This window comes from Pongo abelii, chromosome 12 (genome assembly GCF_028885655.2).
Source record: "Pongo abelii isolate AG06213 chromosome 12, NHGRI_mPonAbe1-v2.0_pri, whole genome shotgun sequence".
Taxonomy (NCBI): domain Eukaryota; kingdom Metazoa; phylum Chordata; class Mammalia; order Primates; family Hominidae; genus Pongo; species Pongo abelii.
Window position 1 is genome coordinate 98,084,875 of NC_071997.2, and position 20,549 is coordinate 98,105,423.

A 20,549-nucleotide genomic window follows, 5' to 3' on the forward strand; every position below is an offset into this window, starting at 1 on the left:
TTTTCTTACTCCATTGTTTCACGTGTGTAAGGTGCTACAGAAAGGATAAGTATGGAGAGTAAAAGGAATCAATTACATTTTCTCCTTGTGAGTATTTTCAGAGATTTATTTCAGCAAAATCATGAAAGTAGAACTAGATGCAAAGAAGTGTAAGAATAATGCATCATTTATGTTTCACAATCATTCTTATTCATGTTTCAGATGTTGTTTAGGAAGTGCCATAAGATACAGTAAAAGAAAAAAAAAAGGAAAACAAAGAGGAGTTGCCCACAAATGAAATAATCAGTACTGGAATAATTATAAGTTATTTGAGAATATAACAGCAATTATAGAGTTTAACATAGTCATGAAAATTAATATAGTTTAATATAGTCACGCAAATCAATGTGTGAGCATACAAAAGGCATTTAAAAGCTAGAAGCCACATAGTCCAAAGGCCCACACTGTGATTCCATGATATCTCTGTAAATGGTCCCAAGGCAGGTTCACAATATTTTTACAATAAAAACATCTTAGAAATAAACTTGAAATAAGCCACAGAGACATAGTCTTTAACATTTATATTATTCAATATTGATAAACATTGGTATTTAAAGATATATTTTGACAGAATTACCAAGACAGTTAATTTTCCCATGTCAGCTTTCTCTAGTAATAAACTCATTTATTCTTCCAAAAGGGCCATCGATCTCTTTCTTTTCATCATGATAGCTTATTTTTTTTCATTTTTAAACTGTTTGCATATAATCATGATAATATTTAATGATGAAAGTCATTTCCTCAGACTCATCTTTAATAATGCACTTTATATTTAGCTCATGGTAATCTCTCAAATAAGCTAAAGAGTAAGGAAGATCACATTAGCAATTATTTGTTCTGAACCCTGGGAAAACAACACCATGAGCTCTTGCTCAGGACTTCTTTGCATTCTTGCTGGGAGAGCTTGAGTCAAGTCGTGGCATTAGGGAAGATGATCCCTGGTTGACTTCCATGTCTCTCTATAGATAACCATGGACCCAATCCACAATTTGTATTATATTACATGTATGCTTGTATTGTTTCCTCTGGCAAATGTTCAAAAGAGAAAAGACAGCTAAACCCCAGCGATGCAATTATTAACAACACCTAGAACACTCTCAATCCCCACTCTAGTCACGTCCAATTATTCTCATGAGCAGTTACTGTTTTTTTTTTTTTTTTTCTGAAAGAAAAGTGGGTGCTGGATCCTTGGATATATTGTAGTGAATACTGTGAGATTTCCTAGAGAAAACCATTAATTGTTTTAGGTAAGACTTCAAGTTAAGAGTTTCTATTTGCATTTTTTCTTTTCTTTTTTATGGCTACATCCTAATACTTTTGAAAAATCTAAGTTATCTACAAAAAATTTGATGATAAAGTTTAGCACTAATGTCAGGTTTATGCTATCAAAACAAAGGACATAATAGGTGATTCAATTCAAATATAAATACAAGTTTTTTATTCTATCTCTGGGTACTTTAATAAAATGCTTGTATTAATAATATTCAACAAAATCAAATTAACAGGAATATCTGATTTGTTAAATGTCATTTGGTTGGTAACTTGTTTTTTTATTCATTTATTCATTCACTTAGCTAACATTTGCATTTAAGATACTCTAGATATCTGAGAGGCATACAGTAGAGGAATGTGTGCCTCTGCTTAAAGGTTATATGGCCAGGAAAAGTCTGACAAAGGGGAGCCTTATTAAATGGGGTTTTGAAGAAGAAAAAAGCTGCATCTCCTTTTACATCAGTAATGCAATTTCTTACCTTATCATTGGCTCTACCTCCTAAATTTTGGTGGAAACAATTTAACAATAACAATAACAAAAATAATAAGGCCTAATTCATCCTGAACATTTGTATGCCAGTATGTGATTTGGTCACTCTGGTCTAATGAACTAAAAAGTTTTGTAGTAAAGTTTTTTTTAATAAACATTTTTGCACACATTACGTTGTTAAAGGACCTCAACTATGAATTCCACCAGCTCGTGGTTATATCATCCTTTCTGTTCATCAGATATGGTGACTTCCCAAAGAAGCTATGATTATATGTGTTTAACCTTAAGCCCAGACAATTATCTTTTGATTCAGAAAAGCTTTTAGAACTTGGAAATGTGGAATTAAGGCTCCTGAGATTCTCCATGCCCTTCCCCATCCCTGCTTGCCTACCTTTCTCTTTCTGTTTCTGTTTTGTTTTTAAGAGGATTTAAAAAAATAAGTATTCACTAAGTATACAATGAAAAGAGATAAAAAGGGAGGAGAAAGAGTTTGGAGGGTGGAGGTATCTAAGGCAGGTGTCAGCACTGTACAATCAAAGAAGTGATCTTTGTGGGAGGAGCATGATTCACACGTCTGTCAGTTTCCTTCCCCATGGTAGCATTTTAAAAATGAGATTTACCTATGGGCCATCCTCTTGGCCAGCTTCTGTGGTCTGTGAGTTGGCCTCGCTCACCAGTCTCTATTCTCTGTGCAATCAGATGATGGTAGCCCTTGGGAATAGATTTTCAAAGTCTGAACTCTGGGCACACCTAGGCTAGGTAGTATGGCCCCTTTTTTCCAACTTTTAGAAATACCCTTGTAGTCAGTTTTCATCCAGGGGGAGCAAATGCTGTGCCGGTGGGGAAATATAGTTGAAGAAGTTGCAACGAAACCATAGTATGCCATGCTCCTGACACATAGGTAGGAGTTCGCACCTTGCATTGCTAATGTGATCTTTTCTTCCAGGAAACTGGGAGTAGACATGATACTTTTCTTTGAATTTTTTATATTATATCAATTTCAGTGGTTCTTGATTTGTTTTCTTAATCCAAACATATAATATAGATACACGCATGGTCTTTAAAAAACAATTAATTAAGGAGAACTTAGGAAAAACAAGTTTATTGATTCAAATTTTTGTTGTTGTCTTTTTTTTTTTTTTTTTTTTTTTTTGACAGAGTGTCACTCTGTCGCCATGCTGGAGTGCAGTGGTGCGATCTTGGCTCACTGCAACCTCTGCCTCCCGGGTTCAAGCGATTCTCCTACCTCAGCCTCCCGAGTAGCTGGCATTACAGTTTTAAACTTAGGAAATGCCTGTTTAGAAACATCTCAGCATGAGGGATCGTAAGCCACAGTCCAATATATCAGGAGTAGAGAAATGGGTTGTATGTATAAGACTTTTCTTTCTATCTTTTGTTCCTACCGTGTGTTTCAGGGTTCTTGCCTGAAATAAATCTAAAGGCAGAAAAGGCATTAAGAATATATAACTCTACAAAATGGAATTCCTCATTTCAAGCATGCAAACCTTATTTCATCTTCACATGCATAGGAAGGACAAAGAAAAATATTTATTTTCTGTAGGATATCAGAGAAAAAAATAAATAACCTGTAATATCACAGAAAAGATGTACTATGCTTTATATAGCTAAACAATAACACCCGAAAGCTATAATTTCATAAAATATAAAGTAATGTTTATATCACTTATGATTTTTAAAGAACTAATTTCTGGTAATCTCTTAAAATTCCCAGAAAAGCAGGAAACTGTGGCATGCTACCACTTAGTCATCAAACAATTACCATTAAGAACAAAGCAATAGGTTGGTAATTTTTTTCTTTTATCTAATGCACTGAGTCCTTAATCAATTCAGCAGAGTATATGTGGAATGTTGAACAATTTCATGTAGATGCTAATGCAGGATGAGATGCTCTCATGCCTCATACACAAATATCTCAAATTATAGGATGATGACTTCCTAATTCCACACTTCAACATTTTCAAACTAGTTTGCAACCCAGTGGTAAATCTAGAAATTAATTTGGTAGAATGGAGCCAAGGATTTTTTTTTCATAAAATAGACAAAGTAAAGTAGAAATTAGTAGAGTGCCTCACATATAGAAAGGTAAATATAGTCTCCAAAAGCTTTTTGTTCTGTGTGTGTGTTGGGTGGGTGTGTGTGTATGTGTGCGCCTGCATGTGCGCTAAATCTTAATGTAAAATCTATATGTTACTGTGGATCATTTCAAGGTCTGAAAGCTACTGCCTTCTACCACATATTAGCGTTTTAGAAAGGAGAGGTAAATTGTTTAATATCTCAGAGGTATTACATGGGGCAAGTAAGATTCTAATCCATATGATTCTATTCTGGAAGTTCAGAACCTGTAATGTTCCAAAAAAAGACATTCCTGTGATTCTCACAAAGAAACTTCATTATTATCAGTTGGAAATCAAGATTTTTTCCAAATTCTTAAAAAATAAATAGGAAAGTAAGTCTTTAGAGAAGTGTTCATTGTATATATTTTAATTTTATTGCTTAATAAGATACATATATAACTCTAGTTACTTAATATGCACATAAATGATCTATGATAGATACACACATATACACATATATATGAAACATACACATATATATACATAACACATATATATACAGCATATATATATATATACACAGCATATACACACACACACACACACACACACACACACACACAGCAATTAAGCAGAAAGAAGAAGAAAGCACTATGGAGTAAATCAAGACTTTGATTCTAGTTGTGATTCTGCTTTACCTGGAGCTAGCCTTTAAAGAGGTTGCTATAATAAGATATTCATTAATTATTTTATTTTCATATTATCATGTTATTCAATTGTTGTCTAAACTACATATCTTACCTGGATATCTTAGTGCTTAGCATAATACCTGGTACATAGAATCTCAATACATATGTGGATAATTGTTGGGTAAGCTTTCAGAATACCAAAAACAAATGGATAAATTCAAAGTCAGTCTTCTTGTGTATTATTAATTTGTATTGTTAAAGAATAATAGTCATGTTTTCAAAATAAAGGCTTCATGATATAGACCTCCTACTTTATTGGGCATGTTTCAGTCACATATGTCAGTGTGTGTGCTTGTGTGTGACTTTATACAGAAAACATCTGACTCTGCATTTCTATCATATTAGTTTCTAATATTATCTTATTCATAAAATTGATCCAAACTTCTTTGTCCATTGTTGTTCATTTATTTCTGTATATTACAGTCAGTCTGTTGAAACTTCAGAGAATCTCTTTATTACAGTGATAAACTTCTTAGTATCAATTATTTTAGAATTAAGAAAGCCTGTGAAAATCATCATGTCTGATTTTTGACATTTAAGCTTTGGACCTTCTAGAAACTTGGCAAACCACATTGATAACTATGGCTAAGGTTTAAGGTTATTATAAAATTAACAATTAGAAATTCCTTCACTTGAGTCTTGTTGAATGAACATGACTGTTTTTGTATTTTTGCTTATCCATTCTTTTTTTTTTTTTCTTATTTTAAATACTGAATCAACATTTATTCACCAAAATACAGCACATTAGATGTTTTTCTTGGAATATGGCAAAGAAGAAAAAAAAACACAGAGTTTAGAAAGGTGATGATAAATTGTCTCAGGCACAGTGGTGACCAATAAATGAAATTAAATAGAACATGCGTGCTTTGTCTATCCAATACTCATTATTTGACCTCTAAATGGATCATTAATAAGTAATTTTAGCCTCATTGCTTTTCTTTCTTTCATTTTTTCATCTCTTTTAAAAATCCAATGTTTCTATCGTGCTATCAAATTTTTTTTTCTTTTATTATTATTATTATTATTATTATTATTATACTTTAGGTTTTATGGTACATGTGCCCAATGTGCAGGTAAGTTACATATGTATACATGTGCCATGCTGGTGCGCTGCACCCACCAACTCGTCATCTAGCATTAGGTATATCTCCCAATGCTATCCCTCCCCCCTCCCCCCAACCCACAACAGTCCCCGAAGTGTGATGTTCCCCTTCCTGTGTCCATGTGTTCTCATTGTTCAATTCCCACCTATGAGTGAGAATATGCGGTGTTTGGTTTTTTGTTCTTGTGATAGTTTACTGAGAATGATGATTTCCAATTTCATCCATGTCCCTACAAAGGACATGAACTCATCCTTTTTTATGGCTGCATAGTATTCCATGGTGTATATGTGCCACATTTTCTTAATCCAGTCTATCATTGTTGGACATTTGGGTTGGTTCCAAGTCTTTGCTATTGTGAATAATGCGGCAATAAACATACGTGTGCATGTGTCTTTACAGCAGCATGATTTATAGTCCTTTGGGTATATACCCAGTAATGGGATGGCTGGGTCGAATGGAATTTCCAGTTCTAGATCCCTGAGGAATCGCCACACTGACGTCCACAAGGGTTGAACTAGTTTACAATCCCACCAACAGTGTAAAAGTGTTCCTATTTCTCCACATCCTCTCCAGCACCTGTTGTTTCCTGACTTTTTAATGATTGCCATTCTAACTGGTGTGAGATGGTATCTCATTGTGGTTTTGATTTGCATTTCTCTGATGGCCAGTGATGGTGAGCATTTTTTCATGTGTTTTTTGGCTGCATAAATGTCTTCTTTTGAGAAGTGTCTGTTCATGTCCTTCGCCCACTTTTTGATGGGGTTGTTTGTTTTTTTCTTGTAAATTTGTTGGAGTTCATAGTAGATTCTGGATATTAGCCCTTTGTCAGATGAGTAGGTTGCGAAAATTTTCTCCCATTTTGTAGGTTGCCTGTTCACTCTGATGGTAGTTTCCTTTGCTGTGCAGAAGCTCTTTAGTTTAATTAGATCCCATTTGTCAATTTTGGCTTTTGTTGCCATTGCTTTTGGTGTTTTAGACATGAAGTCCTTGCCCATGCCTATGTCCTGAATGGTATTGCCTAGGTTTTCTTCTAGGGTTTTTATGGTTTTAGGTCTAACATTTAGGTCTTTAATCCATCGTGAATTGATTTTTGTATAAGGTGTAAGGAAGGGATCCAGTTTCAGCTTTCTACATACGTCTAGCCAGTTTTCCCAGCACCATTTATTAAATAGGGAATCCTTTCCCCATTTCTTGTTTTTCTCAGGTTTGTCAAAGATCAGATGGTTGTAGATATGTGGCATTATTTCTGACGGCTCTGTTCTGTTCCATTGATCTATATCTCTGTTTTGGTACCAGTACCATGCTGTTTTGGTTACTGTAGCCTTGTAGTATAGTTTGAAGTCAGGTAGCGTGATGCCTCCAGCTTTGTTCTTTTGGCTTAGGATTGACTTGGCGATGCGGGCTCTTTTTTGGTTCCATATGAACTTTAAAGTAGTTTTTTCCAATTCTGTGAAGAAAGTCATTGGTAGCTTGATAGGGATGGCATTGAATCTGTAAATTACCTTGGGAAGGATGGCCATTTTCATGATATTGATTCTTCCTACCCATGAGCATGGAATGTTCTTCCATTTGTTTGTATCCTCTTTTATTTCCTTGAGCAGTGGTTTGTAGTCCTTTTCTGCAGCTTTTCATTCATCCACTTATGTTTCCAGAAACTTCTATTAAATATTCCTCCTTGAAAGGAACTGTCCTGATCAGTGGACTAATACAAATAACTAAGATCTGTTTTTTTCTCATAACTTATTATCTAATTGACAAGAATATTGAGAGGTTTTTGACAATGAAAAAGACACAGATCTGCAAATAACAATTCTGTTATGATTTTCCATTTCATAAAAGTGATGAATGACATTTATGCCTCACTAGAATGCTAGGATAAATCTGAAGGTGTCCTTCACCATTCTTTCTTTATTTTGAATGTGAGGACAATTTACAAAAGGCACTTTATTAACTATAATTATTGGATTTTTATTAAGAAACTGCCAAGCAAAATGTAAAGTATATTATGAAGTACAAATAAAACAAAACTGAATAAAAGACATAAGTAGAGTAAAATTAAGATCTATCTTATAGGAAATATTTTATTATTATTTATGTGTAGTTCCCATCTATGACAGGTTCACCAAAGAAAGAAGGTTCAAAGATTCATGTCATTTTATTATTACTTTCTAGCTATCACTTGATATCTAGGAAACTTAAAGACATTTATTTAAGCTCATTCCATAATTTCATCCTCTCCTTCCACACATGTAGCTTTGCAAAGCCAAGAAAAAGGGAAAACTAGTTGCTAAGCAACAACTAAGGTATTATGAATGGATCCAGAGAAGCATCTCTTAAGTAATTAATCAATAGATTTTTAAAACAAAGAAAGTACCCAGTAAGTCATATGTTTCAGGGAAAAGGTAGATAGCTAATTTTTTGCTTAAATATAGGATGATTTTGCTATACAGAGGTTTGTTTTATTAAAAATATTACAATACTTTTGCAAATAAAATCAACTCGAATCCTTTGTCTTAAAAAAATGTTTTGCAAACTGGGTGAATAGTAACAAAAAGTACCTTTCAAAATGATTTTAAATCTAGTCAAAGAGGAATAAGGAGAATAGAGAAAAAAAATACAATGAACAATGTGATTTACTAAGTTGTATATATAAGTTGAAGATATGAATAAATATTTCAAATGTTGGCATCTCTGAAGGAGCACATTCTTGGATTTTTAAAAGTCATAAAATAAAACTCAGATATACCTGAGTAAACTCTGCTTACCCATCAAGCACATGGCTAGAATTTCGGACATATTGGGTATACTTTCCTATATTAAGTCTTGAGCCTCATACATTCTAAATGTATAGCACTAAAATGAAATGACCCAAAAGGACCCTCAGATTATTTGTTACCATCTGCTAGATCCACATCAATAGGATAAAGCAGGGGAAGAAGAATTGAGAGAGGCTTGTTGACCCTTGATTCCAGGATGCCTATAGTAGACTTTAGAAGGTGGGAAATGCTATGGTGATAGAAATGGAGAGTACAGGAATTGGTAAGAGTGTGACAGAGTTGCTGGCACATTTTCATGTGGAGGTGTTAGCATATCAAGGGAGATAGTACAGGGGTCACTGGCTTTGGAAGTCAGAAAGATTTGGGTTCAAATCCTGGCACTATCACTCTCTAGTTTCATGTATTTGAGCAGATTACTTAGTTGTGACTTAAAATTTAGCTCTTTGGTGTGGTTATTTTATTGTTATATTGCTATTGATAGTATATTTGAGATAACCAAAACTAATTAGAGAAAAATCAGCAAGGTTAGTATTAGTGAAAGCAGTGCTGTCTCCAATTATAAAAGACAGAAGGTTTTCTGCTCCTGAATGTAGTTGAATAGGAATTTGTCCACGTGTGTTTGAAGTCATGAAAGGGCAAAGGGGTGGCAGAGATTAGTAGAAGGACGTCCATGTAACAAGGAAATTCTGACAACTGTGGTAAAACATTCATCAACCAATTTGTTTCCATTTATTTCACCAAAGAGAGAAATACAAATATCTGATCACACATTGCTTTAGGACTTATGAAACACATTGTTCTAAATATCAAGAATAAAAACATAGCTTCAGATAGGATTGTAAACATTTTGATGATATTTTGACTTCAATTACAATAGAAATCAGTAAAAATTCCCAGTACTCAAATCCTAAAACACCATTAGAAATATTTAAGCATTCTTTCCTTCTGTATCCACACTGCAATTATATTCATACAGGCTTTTGAAGCTTATTTCTGGGACTTTAAAAATTGCTCTATATTTACTTTTAAGTATAAAAGTAAGGCATAAATTCATTTTCCCTGTAAAATTCTAATAAAATTAGATGAAGAAAATATCTTCCATGACTTGTTTTCCATTGGAAACAACATGATCTGTAGGTGTAAGCACAGTTAGAAATCTGTTTGTTTGGGTGGGGAGGAAATGAATGCTATATTTTAAGTGTTACTGAGCAAACTGTTTTTTTAACTTCAAAAAACGGACAAAATTGTATGCATTTATCATGTACAACATATCGTTTTGTGGGATATATGCATTGTGGAATAATTAAATCTAGCTAATTAACAAATACATTACATTGCATAATTAACATTTTTGTGGTGAGAACACTTACCATCCACTCTAAGCATTTTTCAGGACTACAATATATCATCATTAACTATAGTCACCGTGATGTACAATACATTACAAAAATTTCTTCCTCCTGTCTAGCTATAAATATGTATCTTTTGACCTACATTTCCCCACCTTTTATTTTCCATAACCACTCCAACATCTAGTAACCACCATCCTACTCTCCACTTCTGTGAGTTCAACTTTATTAGATTCCACATATAAGTGAGATCATTCAGTATTTATCTTCCTGTGTCTGGCTTATTTCACTTAGCAAGATGTCCTCCAGGTTCATCCATGTTGTTGCAAATGACAGGAGTTCCTTCTTTTTTATAGCTGAATAGTTTTCTATTATGCGTATATACCATATTTTCTTCATACATTCATCCATTTATGGACACTTATGTTGATTCCACATCTTGGCTATTGTGAATAATGCTACAATAAACATGGGGGTGCAGATACCTCTCTCCCTTACATATTTATTTCACCTGCTTTGGATATATATTCAGTAGTGGGATTGCTGAATTACATGGTAGATCTATTTTTAATTTTTTGTGGAATATCTAATACTATTTTCAATAATGACTCTACTAATATACATTCCCACCAACTTGTGAGGTTTCCCTTTCTCCACATGCTTTCCAGCACTTCTTACCTTCTTTTTAATACTAGTTATTCCAACAACAGTAAGGTGATATCTCACTGTGGCATTCATGTGCATTTACCTGATGAATAGCGATGATGAGTATTTTTTTAAAAATATGCCTGTGAGCCATTTATGTCTTCTTTTGAGAAATAGCTGTTCAAGTCTTTTGCCTATTTTTTAATTTTTTTTTGTTTGTTTTCTTGCTATTGAGTTGTTTGAGTTCCTTGTATATTTTGGCTATTAACTTCTTATAAGATGCAAATATTTTCTTCCATTTTTGTAGGTTGTCTGTTCATTTTGTTAATTGTTTCCTCTGAAGTACAGAAGATTTTAAGTTTTAAATAATCCTATTGTCTATTTTTGCTTTTGTGCTTTTGAGAAAACCATTATATATCTAGAAAAAAACATTGCTCAGACCAATGTCATGGAACTTTTCCTCTATGTTTTTTTTCTAACAGTTTTAGGTCTTTCATTTAAGTTACTACCATTTCAGTTGTTTTTACACATGGTGAGAGATAAAGGTTTAATTTCATCCTTCTGCCTGTGGATATCCATTTTTCCTAACACCATTTATGGAATTAATTATCTTTCCCCTATTGTACGTACTTGATTCTTTTGTTGAAAATCAATTGGCCATGAATGCAGTAAATTTCTTTCTGGGCTCTATTCTGTTGCATTGGTCAATGGGTCTGTTTTTATGCCAGGACTATGCTGTTTGGCTACTACAGCACTGTAGTATGTTTTGAAGTTGGTAGCATGATGCATCCAGCTTTGTCCTTTTTGATTAAGATTGCTTTGGCTACTTGGCGTTTTTTGTGGTTCCATGTGAATATTAGGATTGTTGTTTACTATTTCTGTTAAGAATTTCACTGGTATTTTAATATGAATTGCATTGGCTATAGATTGTTTTGGGTAGTATAGACATTTTAACAATATTAACTCCTCTATTCCATAAACACAGAATATCTTTCTATTGATTTGTGTCTTCTTCAGTCGCATTCATCAGTGTTTTACAGTTTTCAATGTAAAGCTCTTTCACCTCATTGCTTAAATTTATTCTTAAGTTTTTTATAGCTATTGTAAATGGAATTGTTTTCTTTACTTGTTTTTCAGATTGATGTTGGTGGATCAAAATGCTACTAATTTTTGTATGTTAGTTTTTTGTCCTGCAGATTAGATTTATTAGTTCTAAAAGTTATTTGGTGGAGTCTTTAGAATTTTCTATACATAAAATCATGTCATCTGAAAACAGGAACAATTTAACTTCTTCCTTTCTAATGTGAGATGCCTTTTATTTCTTTCTCTTAACTACTTGCTCTGGCTATGACTTCCATTACTACAGTGAATACAAGTGGCAAGAGTGTGTGCGTTCTTTTCTTATTCCAGATCTTACAGGAAAAACTTTCCTTGTTCAGTATGATATTACTTGTACTGGTCATATATAGCCTTTACAGTGTTTAGGTACACTCATTCTATATCTGGCTTGTTGAGAACTTTTATCATGAACAGTTGTTCAGTGTTTCAAATGATTTTTCTGCATCTGTTGATGAAATGTATTTTGTCCTTCATTCTATTAATGTGATATATCACATTTATTGATGTACATATTTTGAGCCATCCTTGCACTCCTGGGATGAATGTCCCATCAGTCTCCCATCACTATGTCCATCAGTGATGTTGTCCTGTGAATTTGTTGTTGTTGTTACTCTTATTGTGTCACTGTCTGGTTTTGATATCAGGGTAAGAGTGGCCTTGTAAAATAAGTTTGAAAGTATACCCTTCAATTTATTGGAAGAATTTGTAAAGAATTTGTATTAGTTCTTTTAAATGTCTGCTAGAATTAAACAATTAAGTCATCAAATCCTGTGACTTAATTTGGCCTTCTTTTAACTGGATATTTATATCTTTTTCCAGGTTTGGAAAGTTTCTGCTATTTTTTTGTTTACATTCCACAAAGTTGAATATTTTCTTTTTTGAGATCCTGGGGGGACAATCACTGGAGAATCCTATTCTGCCATCTCACTGTGTCCTCTCCACAACTGGTTTTTATCACTTAACAATATGTCTTCAAAATCTGTACATGTGTACACACATCACACCCACGTTGCACACATCACACAAACAAGCACATATATTTAAATACTAATTATTGGCTGGATGTGGTGTCTCATGCCTGTAATTCCAGCACTTTGGGAGGCCAAAGCAGGCAGATCACGAGGTCAGGAGATCAAGACCATCCTGGCTAACACAGTGAGAACCCATCTCTACTAAAAATACAAAAAATTAGATGGGTGTGGTGGCGCGCACCTGTAGTCCCAGCTACTTAGAAGGCTGAGGCAGGAGAATTGCTTGAAACTGGGAGGTGGAGGTTGCAGTGAGCCAAGATTGCACCACTGTACTCCAGCCTGGGTGACAGAGCAAGACTCCATCTCAAAAAAAAAAAAAAAAAAGAATTATTTTAAGAGGCTATACAGTATTACATATTGTAGTGTAATTATTTTCCGTGTAATGAAACTGTAGGTTGTAGTCTTGTTATCATCTAACCAACTACCCTAAACTAAGTGGCTAAAGTCAACAACAATCATATTGTGAGCTTATAAATATGGTATTTGGGTTGGGCTTGGTGGGAAGGGTTGTCTATATGCCATGTGTCATCAGCTGATAACTTAGTTCTTTTCTATGAAGGTATTTCTCTGTTATCTAGAATTCCTCATGGCATGATGGCAGTGTTCCAAGGACAAGTGTTCCATGAAAGAACACTAGCCAGAAACTATTTCACCTTTAGTTACTGAGTCTGGGAAATCAGTAACTTGTTAACCATGTGGTTGAGACACCTTGGAAGTAGATTAACAGTCATTAGTCAAGCCACCCCACCTGATTAATATAGAGTCCAAAGGACTCTATTATTTGAAGAAGTCACAAACTCCAGTAAAAAGTTTAAGGGGAAGGAACATAGATTATATATATATATAGATTATATCTTATTTAGAGAAAGAGTAGTATGCTTCTGTAAAATCATGTGGAATGAGAAATATTATTACAGACATCTTAAAAAACACAGTGTACCACAGCTTCCTTCTCAATCTTTCAGTATTATGAATAATATTACAATATATACAATTACATACCTCCTGGAGAAAGTGTTTAAATATATTTCTGTATGAATTACAATGGCCTATCTTCCCAATATTTATACATATATATCTGTTTACCTATTTATTATCTAGTAATTCTAATATTTTATCAAAAGGCTGTACACAGTGACTTACAGCATGTAAAAGTTTCAATTTCCAACACAAATTACTCAGATTTTTCACTTTTTTGCCACATCTATGAAAGAAGTTATTTCATTGGCATAGTTTGCATTTTCTTGGTTACTATTTACATTAGGCAAATTTAATAATTATTACTAACTTTAATTTTTCTTTGTACCATGTTTAATATCTTTCACACTTTTCTCCAGGTTTTAAAATCAATATGTAAGTTTTTTATGGCATTTTTATTTGCTACTGTGTAATCTGTTTTTCAGATTGCAAATAATTCTCTAGTGTTTTGTCTTTTCATTATTTAAATTTTTGTATAGAGTTTTAAATTTTGAAGCTTTCAACGTTTTACTTTTTATTATGCCTTTTTAATTTTATGACTTGGGTAAGAAAGCCTTACTCTTTCTTGCTATAGAAGCTTATTTACATTTATGTTTTTCTAATGAGTTAAAAGTTGTTTTAGAATGTTTGTCTTTTGATCTAATATGAACTTTTACTTGTGCATGATGAGAGGTAAGCAAGCAGTTTTTTCTTTTTCCTGAGAGAATCAAATATCACAATATAATTTATTGATAGTTCACATTTGCCCTCATGGGTTGAAATTACCAATACTATTATTTATATCCCTTTCTCTCTACAGATACTATATAATTCCCATAGAATAAAAATATATGTAATTTATGTGATATAAAACAGGTTATATGTACATATTTATTAGATTATTGGACATGTTTGATCATCAATTTTCTATGGGCCAATTTCATATTTTTTGAAGCTTTATTGCAATATAATTTATATACCATAAAATTCCCCCCTTTAAATTATGCAATTCAGTAGTTTACAGTGTATTCACATGGTTGTGCAACCATCATCCTATCTAATACCAGAACATTTTAATCACTCTAAAAAGAAACCCCAAACATATTAGCCATCATTCCCAATTCCCTCCTACCCTCACACTCTGTCTACCATTAATATATTTTATGTCTATGTCAGTATGCTATACTGGACTTTTCATATAAATTTTATAGTGTGTGGCCTTTTGTATTTGTATTTGTAATTTAGCATGTTTTCAAAATTTATTGATGTTGCAGCATGAATTGAGGCCGTCTATATTGATGTATTTAATATAGTTTTATAGAGTATTCTGATATCTAATAGGGAAAATTGTCCACTATTGTTGTTGCTAAAAATGTTCTTAGCTATAACTTACAAATTTATTTTATGTGTATGTCAATGTTTATTAGATTTGCTTTGATTTTATAAATTGATTGAGTGAAACTGTTATCTGTATAATATCATCTTTTCTTATTCACGCACAAGAACTTTTCCTCTGCTCAATCAGAAATTTTTTGTACTAAAGATTTATAATTTTTATCTCAGTGAAGATTTTTTTTCTCAAGTAAATTTTCAAACACTATGGTTTTGGTCAGGATAATAATTTTTCTGTCTTTCATTTTAATTGGTTATATCAATCATATTATCTGAAAATAGCTTTTATTCTTTTCCAGTATGTGTACTTTGTATTTTTTTTCCTTATCTTTTCTCATTAATTAAAGCAGAAGTTATACACTGGGTACAGTTTGCACTACTTATCCAACATTTGGCAATATCAGACAGTCTCTCACAACAAATAAATATCTGGTCTAAAATATCAGTGTGACAAAGTTAAAAAACCCTGAGTTTGAGCATTCAATGTAATTCAAATAGTGGTAATGATAGTAGGTATCCTTATATTGCTCCTGGATTTAATGAAAAAATATATAACATCAGTAATGTTTGTCTTAGGTTTCTTGTAAATGAGTTTTATGAAATTTTAGGTTTTCTTATATTTCTATTTTGGTTATATAACCTTGCTTGTGTTTTGATTAAGAATAGATATTAAATTATTTATGTACCTAAGGAGATGTCCATATAATTTTTTCACCTTAATGTATTATCACAGTATCATAGATTAGGAGATTTTGTAATTTTTGCCTAAATTTATATCCCTAAGATTGATCTTATTCACTCTTCTGAAAACATTGATGCATTCTATTTACTTTAAGTCTAGGTTTACAGGCAAAAGTGTCTTGGGTATATGTGTGTGCATGAATATGTACGTGTACACCTTCACCCATCCATGTGTTCATATTCTTCTATTTCAATTTTGATTTAAAATTTATTTGAAGTTTGTTAAATGGCTTGTTAAACGTGCTAGTACACTCTGTGTGCTGAAAGATTTTAAAAAATGTGGATGACAAGTTCCTTAAGGATTGTGAGAATTTAGTTATACAGCTGGTAATGGTGGCTTTTGTTTTGTTTTGTTTTTGAGACAGAGTCTTACTCTGTCACCCAGGCTGGAGTGCACTGGCACGATCTCGGCTCTCTGCAACCTCTGCCTCTTGGGTTCAAGCAATTCTTCTGCCTCAGCCTCCTGAGTATCTGGGATTACAGATGTGTGCCACCACACCAGGCTAATTTTTGTATTTTTAGTACAGACAGGATTTCCCCATATTGGCCAGGCTGGTCTCGAACTTCTGATCTCAAGTGATCTGCCCGCCTCAGCCTCCCAAGTGCTGGGATTACAGGTGTGAGCCACTGCACCCAGCCTATGGTGGCATTTTTAAGGATAGAATTTTAAATAATATAATAGAAAATATATTTTAAGAGTTTCTCGTGTGTTATAATTAAATGCTTTATATATATTAAGTCATTTAATCCTCACAATAATCCTATTAGATATTTATATTACTCTCATTATACACATGAGAAACTGCCATAGCTACAACTTAACTGTATTTAAGAATCTTTGTAATTATTATCAACCAGCCTAAGTATTCAAATTCTTGTTTATTAAATCTCATTGCCAATAAGCTATTGAGATTTGCTCTCTCTCTACATTTTGTTAAGGTACAAAAGTGTGGCCTGAACTAGATTTTAGTGAAATAAATTCTTCACATGTCCTAGGTTCTAGAATTTGGCTATGCCATGTGCTGGTTGTAGAATTTTGGTAAATGTCTCACTATATGCCTTCAAACTTTCTCATGCATAATATAAGGCAGCATAAATAGATAATGTCTTGGGGGTCTTTTAGCTCCAGATATATAAAATTCAATGGATTTTCAACCAGTGCTTTGTAATAATCATTTTACAGCCAATATTAAACGAACAAATAAATGAGCCAAGCATACAATGGATTCAACTAAAGATGAGTTAGTTATTACTTGGGCAGGGATTTCACCCTCAGCCAGAATTAACATGTGGCTTAGAAAGCGCATGTATTATATTAGTAGAGCAATAATGCACATTTGATTCCTGAGCTAACTTTCATTGTTTGGCAGTGTTTGGCCAGAGAACTGTGTTGTGAAGAAATCTGAGGCTACTTCTGAACTTGGTGGGAAAGACTACAATGAATAATATCTACCATAAGTATGGAATGTCAGAGCAGTAGCACATTGTCATTTATTTGTCATCTCAACGCTAGAGTATCAGGACTTCATACGTATATATAATGCTTTAGTGATATAAATAGCTTATTACATATTGTAAGTGATAAAAACAAAGGATCCTCCCTCTGTATCCTTGAAAAAAATAAATGAGCCAATCATTGAGACAAATTAGTTGTAATGTTTACATGTGAGTTGAGAGTCATGATGATTTATTATACCTTCACTTTTGAGCAGAAATAACATTTCTTTTTTTTAGAAAGAAGCTTCAAAGTGCCTTACTGTGTGATGGAGTCAAAAAGTAATTCTCTTTATCCAACTCCTTGGTCAAATATAAATATCATTCTTAAAATGCCGTTTTATTTCTGAACGGAGAAATGTTCACAGGGTCCTCCAGAGCTCATTCCCTTAGAGCTCATTCCCTTAATCAAATGTTTAGTGAAGAGAATTTATTTTTTCTACTTGGAAATTATGGCTCTTCCTAGAGCAGTAGAAGAACTTTCATGGCTTAAAATGTGATTACAAGTACTGTACTAAGGATATATTGATTGCTAGTGTTTTAATAAAAATTATTCTTAATACTTGTGATTAATCACCTTCTAAATATAATACTATAAAGTATGAAATGTTCTTCACAGTTGATGAGGTCAAGTTTTTTTTTCTTTTTATTCTATAGTGAATAGATGAACCTGGTTAACTATAGGCTTGTGAGAACCATTTTGAAATGAAAGGCATTTCAAAAGATAATTTATGTGATACACCAAAATCCAAAATGATAAATACATGCAAGCATGTCCCAACATTGAACTTTATTCACACTTAAGTCCTAGGGTCCGTATTTACCTATTTTGGGAATGTATATGAGCAGGAACAATTGAACACATTTCCAATATATCACATAAACAGCTTTCTCCCAGGAATAACAAAAATAATTTTGTTCCTTTGTAAGTCCAACTTAGTAATAAATTACACTTTATTACAGCCAAAATTAATGTAGAGATCTCTGTCGTATTTATTTCCAAAAGGTAATGACATGTTTCTCTCACCTGAATATTGGTAGTAAATTAATGGTGGAAGTCACTATTTAGGCATTACAATCATATAAAATTTTAATTATGTGTGAATAATAATTTGTCTGTAAAGTTTGAAAATATGTGATTATTGCTGTGTATATAATACAGATAGATGCTGCATATTGTGAGAGATAGGTAAAATCAAGGTACTGGATATGGCCTTTGAAGAGAGATCATAGACAGAAAAAAAGAGAATCCCTTTGCTCTGAAACTTTTGATGGCTATCTTAGATCAAGATACTATAACGAATTACCATAGACTGGGTGGATTGTAAACAGCAAACTGAGATTTATTGTTCATAGTTCTGGGGTCTGGGTGCCCATGATCAGGGTGCCAGCATAGTCCCGTTTTGGTGAGGACCCCTTCAGGGTTGATGAGTTTTGTCCTCACATTGCAGAGAGCAGAGCAGGAGAGCTCTTTGAAGTCTTTTATATGAGGGCACTACACCCATCCGTGAGGGTTCTACTCTAATGACCTAATTACATCCCAAACGCCCCACTTCCTAAACTATCACATTGGAGGTTAGGATTCGAACATATGAATTTGGGGAAACATAAACATTCAATCTTTAACAATGGCTCTTCAGATTCTCCTAGATTAAATTCCAAACTACTTATATCAGATGTTACGGGACTTGGAGGGATAAGTCCAACTTTTCTTTCCACCCTTTGTTTCCATTAGTTTCATTCTCAAATATATAAGTCTAATCAAACTGGTCTGTTCTTTGTTCCTTAATCAATTCATATATTTTTGTTTTAGTTACAGATGCCTTCCCACATATTTCTGATTTTCTGTTTTATCCCTTCTTTACCCATTGTCAAGAACTATAAAGTATCTGAGAATTTTCCCTACTTGAAAGCCAAGTTAGCATATGACAGTTTTATGGATATTGGCAGAAGACACAAGACTCTTGTATCAGAGACAAAAGACTTTCTTACTGATTGTATGCAAACATTATGAGCTTCAGGTGTGTACTGGTTCTCCTTGTCCCAAAGTCCTATGGAAGCAGCAAGAAGCAATCCAGTTGGATATTATATACGCAGAGGGTTTCACAGCCAAAGAATGCCATTTTAGGAGACTTATATCTTTTATAATGGATGCAAGCAAACCTGCCCAAACCTTACCTTAGAGAGAAGCACTATCCTTATCATATTGGACAGACTAGTTCTGCAGGGAAGGATACATTACTTCTATCTTCCATGACTGTTGAATATGTGAACATCCTTGTAAAGTCCTAAACAAAACTTGTTTGTATAAACAGTGCTTCTGCTCATAGAACATGAGAAATGAATGAAGCCCATGGAGAATTATCTTCCAGCATGCATTGTTCTTATCAATCCTGCCATTACTGCCCAAGTTCTGTGCTATCTTTTCTGCACTATCACCAAATACTTAGTGTGTACTTCTCACATGTGTAACTTACCATCAATTAGAGTGTGCTTAATATAATGCCTAACACATATTGAGCATGCAATACATTTCAGCTGTCAGCATTACATTCCTTTTATTCTAAGTATATGATTATCTCACGAAAGAGTGAATAAATACTTTAATGGCAAGGACAGTATCATTTTAGAGTAAATAACGTAGGCAGACTGAGTGCACATCTGTGTGCTTCAGACGCTCTCTCTGTAAGAGGATAAGTAGAAATTGCTCCAAGATTCTCAAGATGTCTTTCTAAATGTGCATAAGTATGAAGGATGAATACTACCTGATCAAGAATTAGGCTCCCACAATGGCTGGTGTCAACATTTTCTGCCTTTTCAGCTTCTGAATAACTGAATACCTTCAGTTCATCTAACCATCTTGGACAGTAAACAGATGTCAGTTATAGCCTTTGCTATCTGCCACATCCTTTCAGACTGCCAAGATTTCCTGGATTTCTGACCTTTGATACCTCAGTATTTCACAAGTGGCTCTGAATTTGTCTAAAAATCCTACCTTCCCACTGCCTTTCTAGATTATGTTAACATTTTTCTGGTTGACCTCATTAGATTTATCTAAACTCTAGTTCAAACTCACCATTTAGTAAATTGAGTCAAATTTTCTGTGTCCTATAAACAGCTGATGATTTTCTTTGTCCTATACTCTCCAGTTCTTCCTTTCCAGCAGCAATAGAAAATGGTGCCTAAGAGTTCAAGCCCTGGGTATTATGCTTTGAATCATATCCTATTTCTTCTTTATGTAGCTCTTGGAAAAGTAATCATCCTATACTGTTTCCTCATGTGTAAAATATAGATATTTTCCACTTCATGAAGCAGT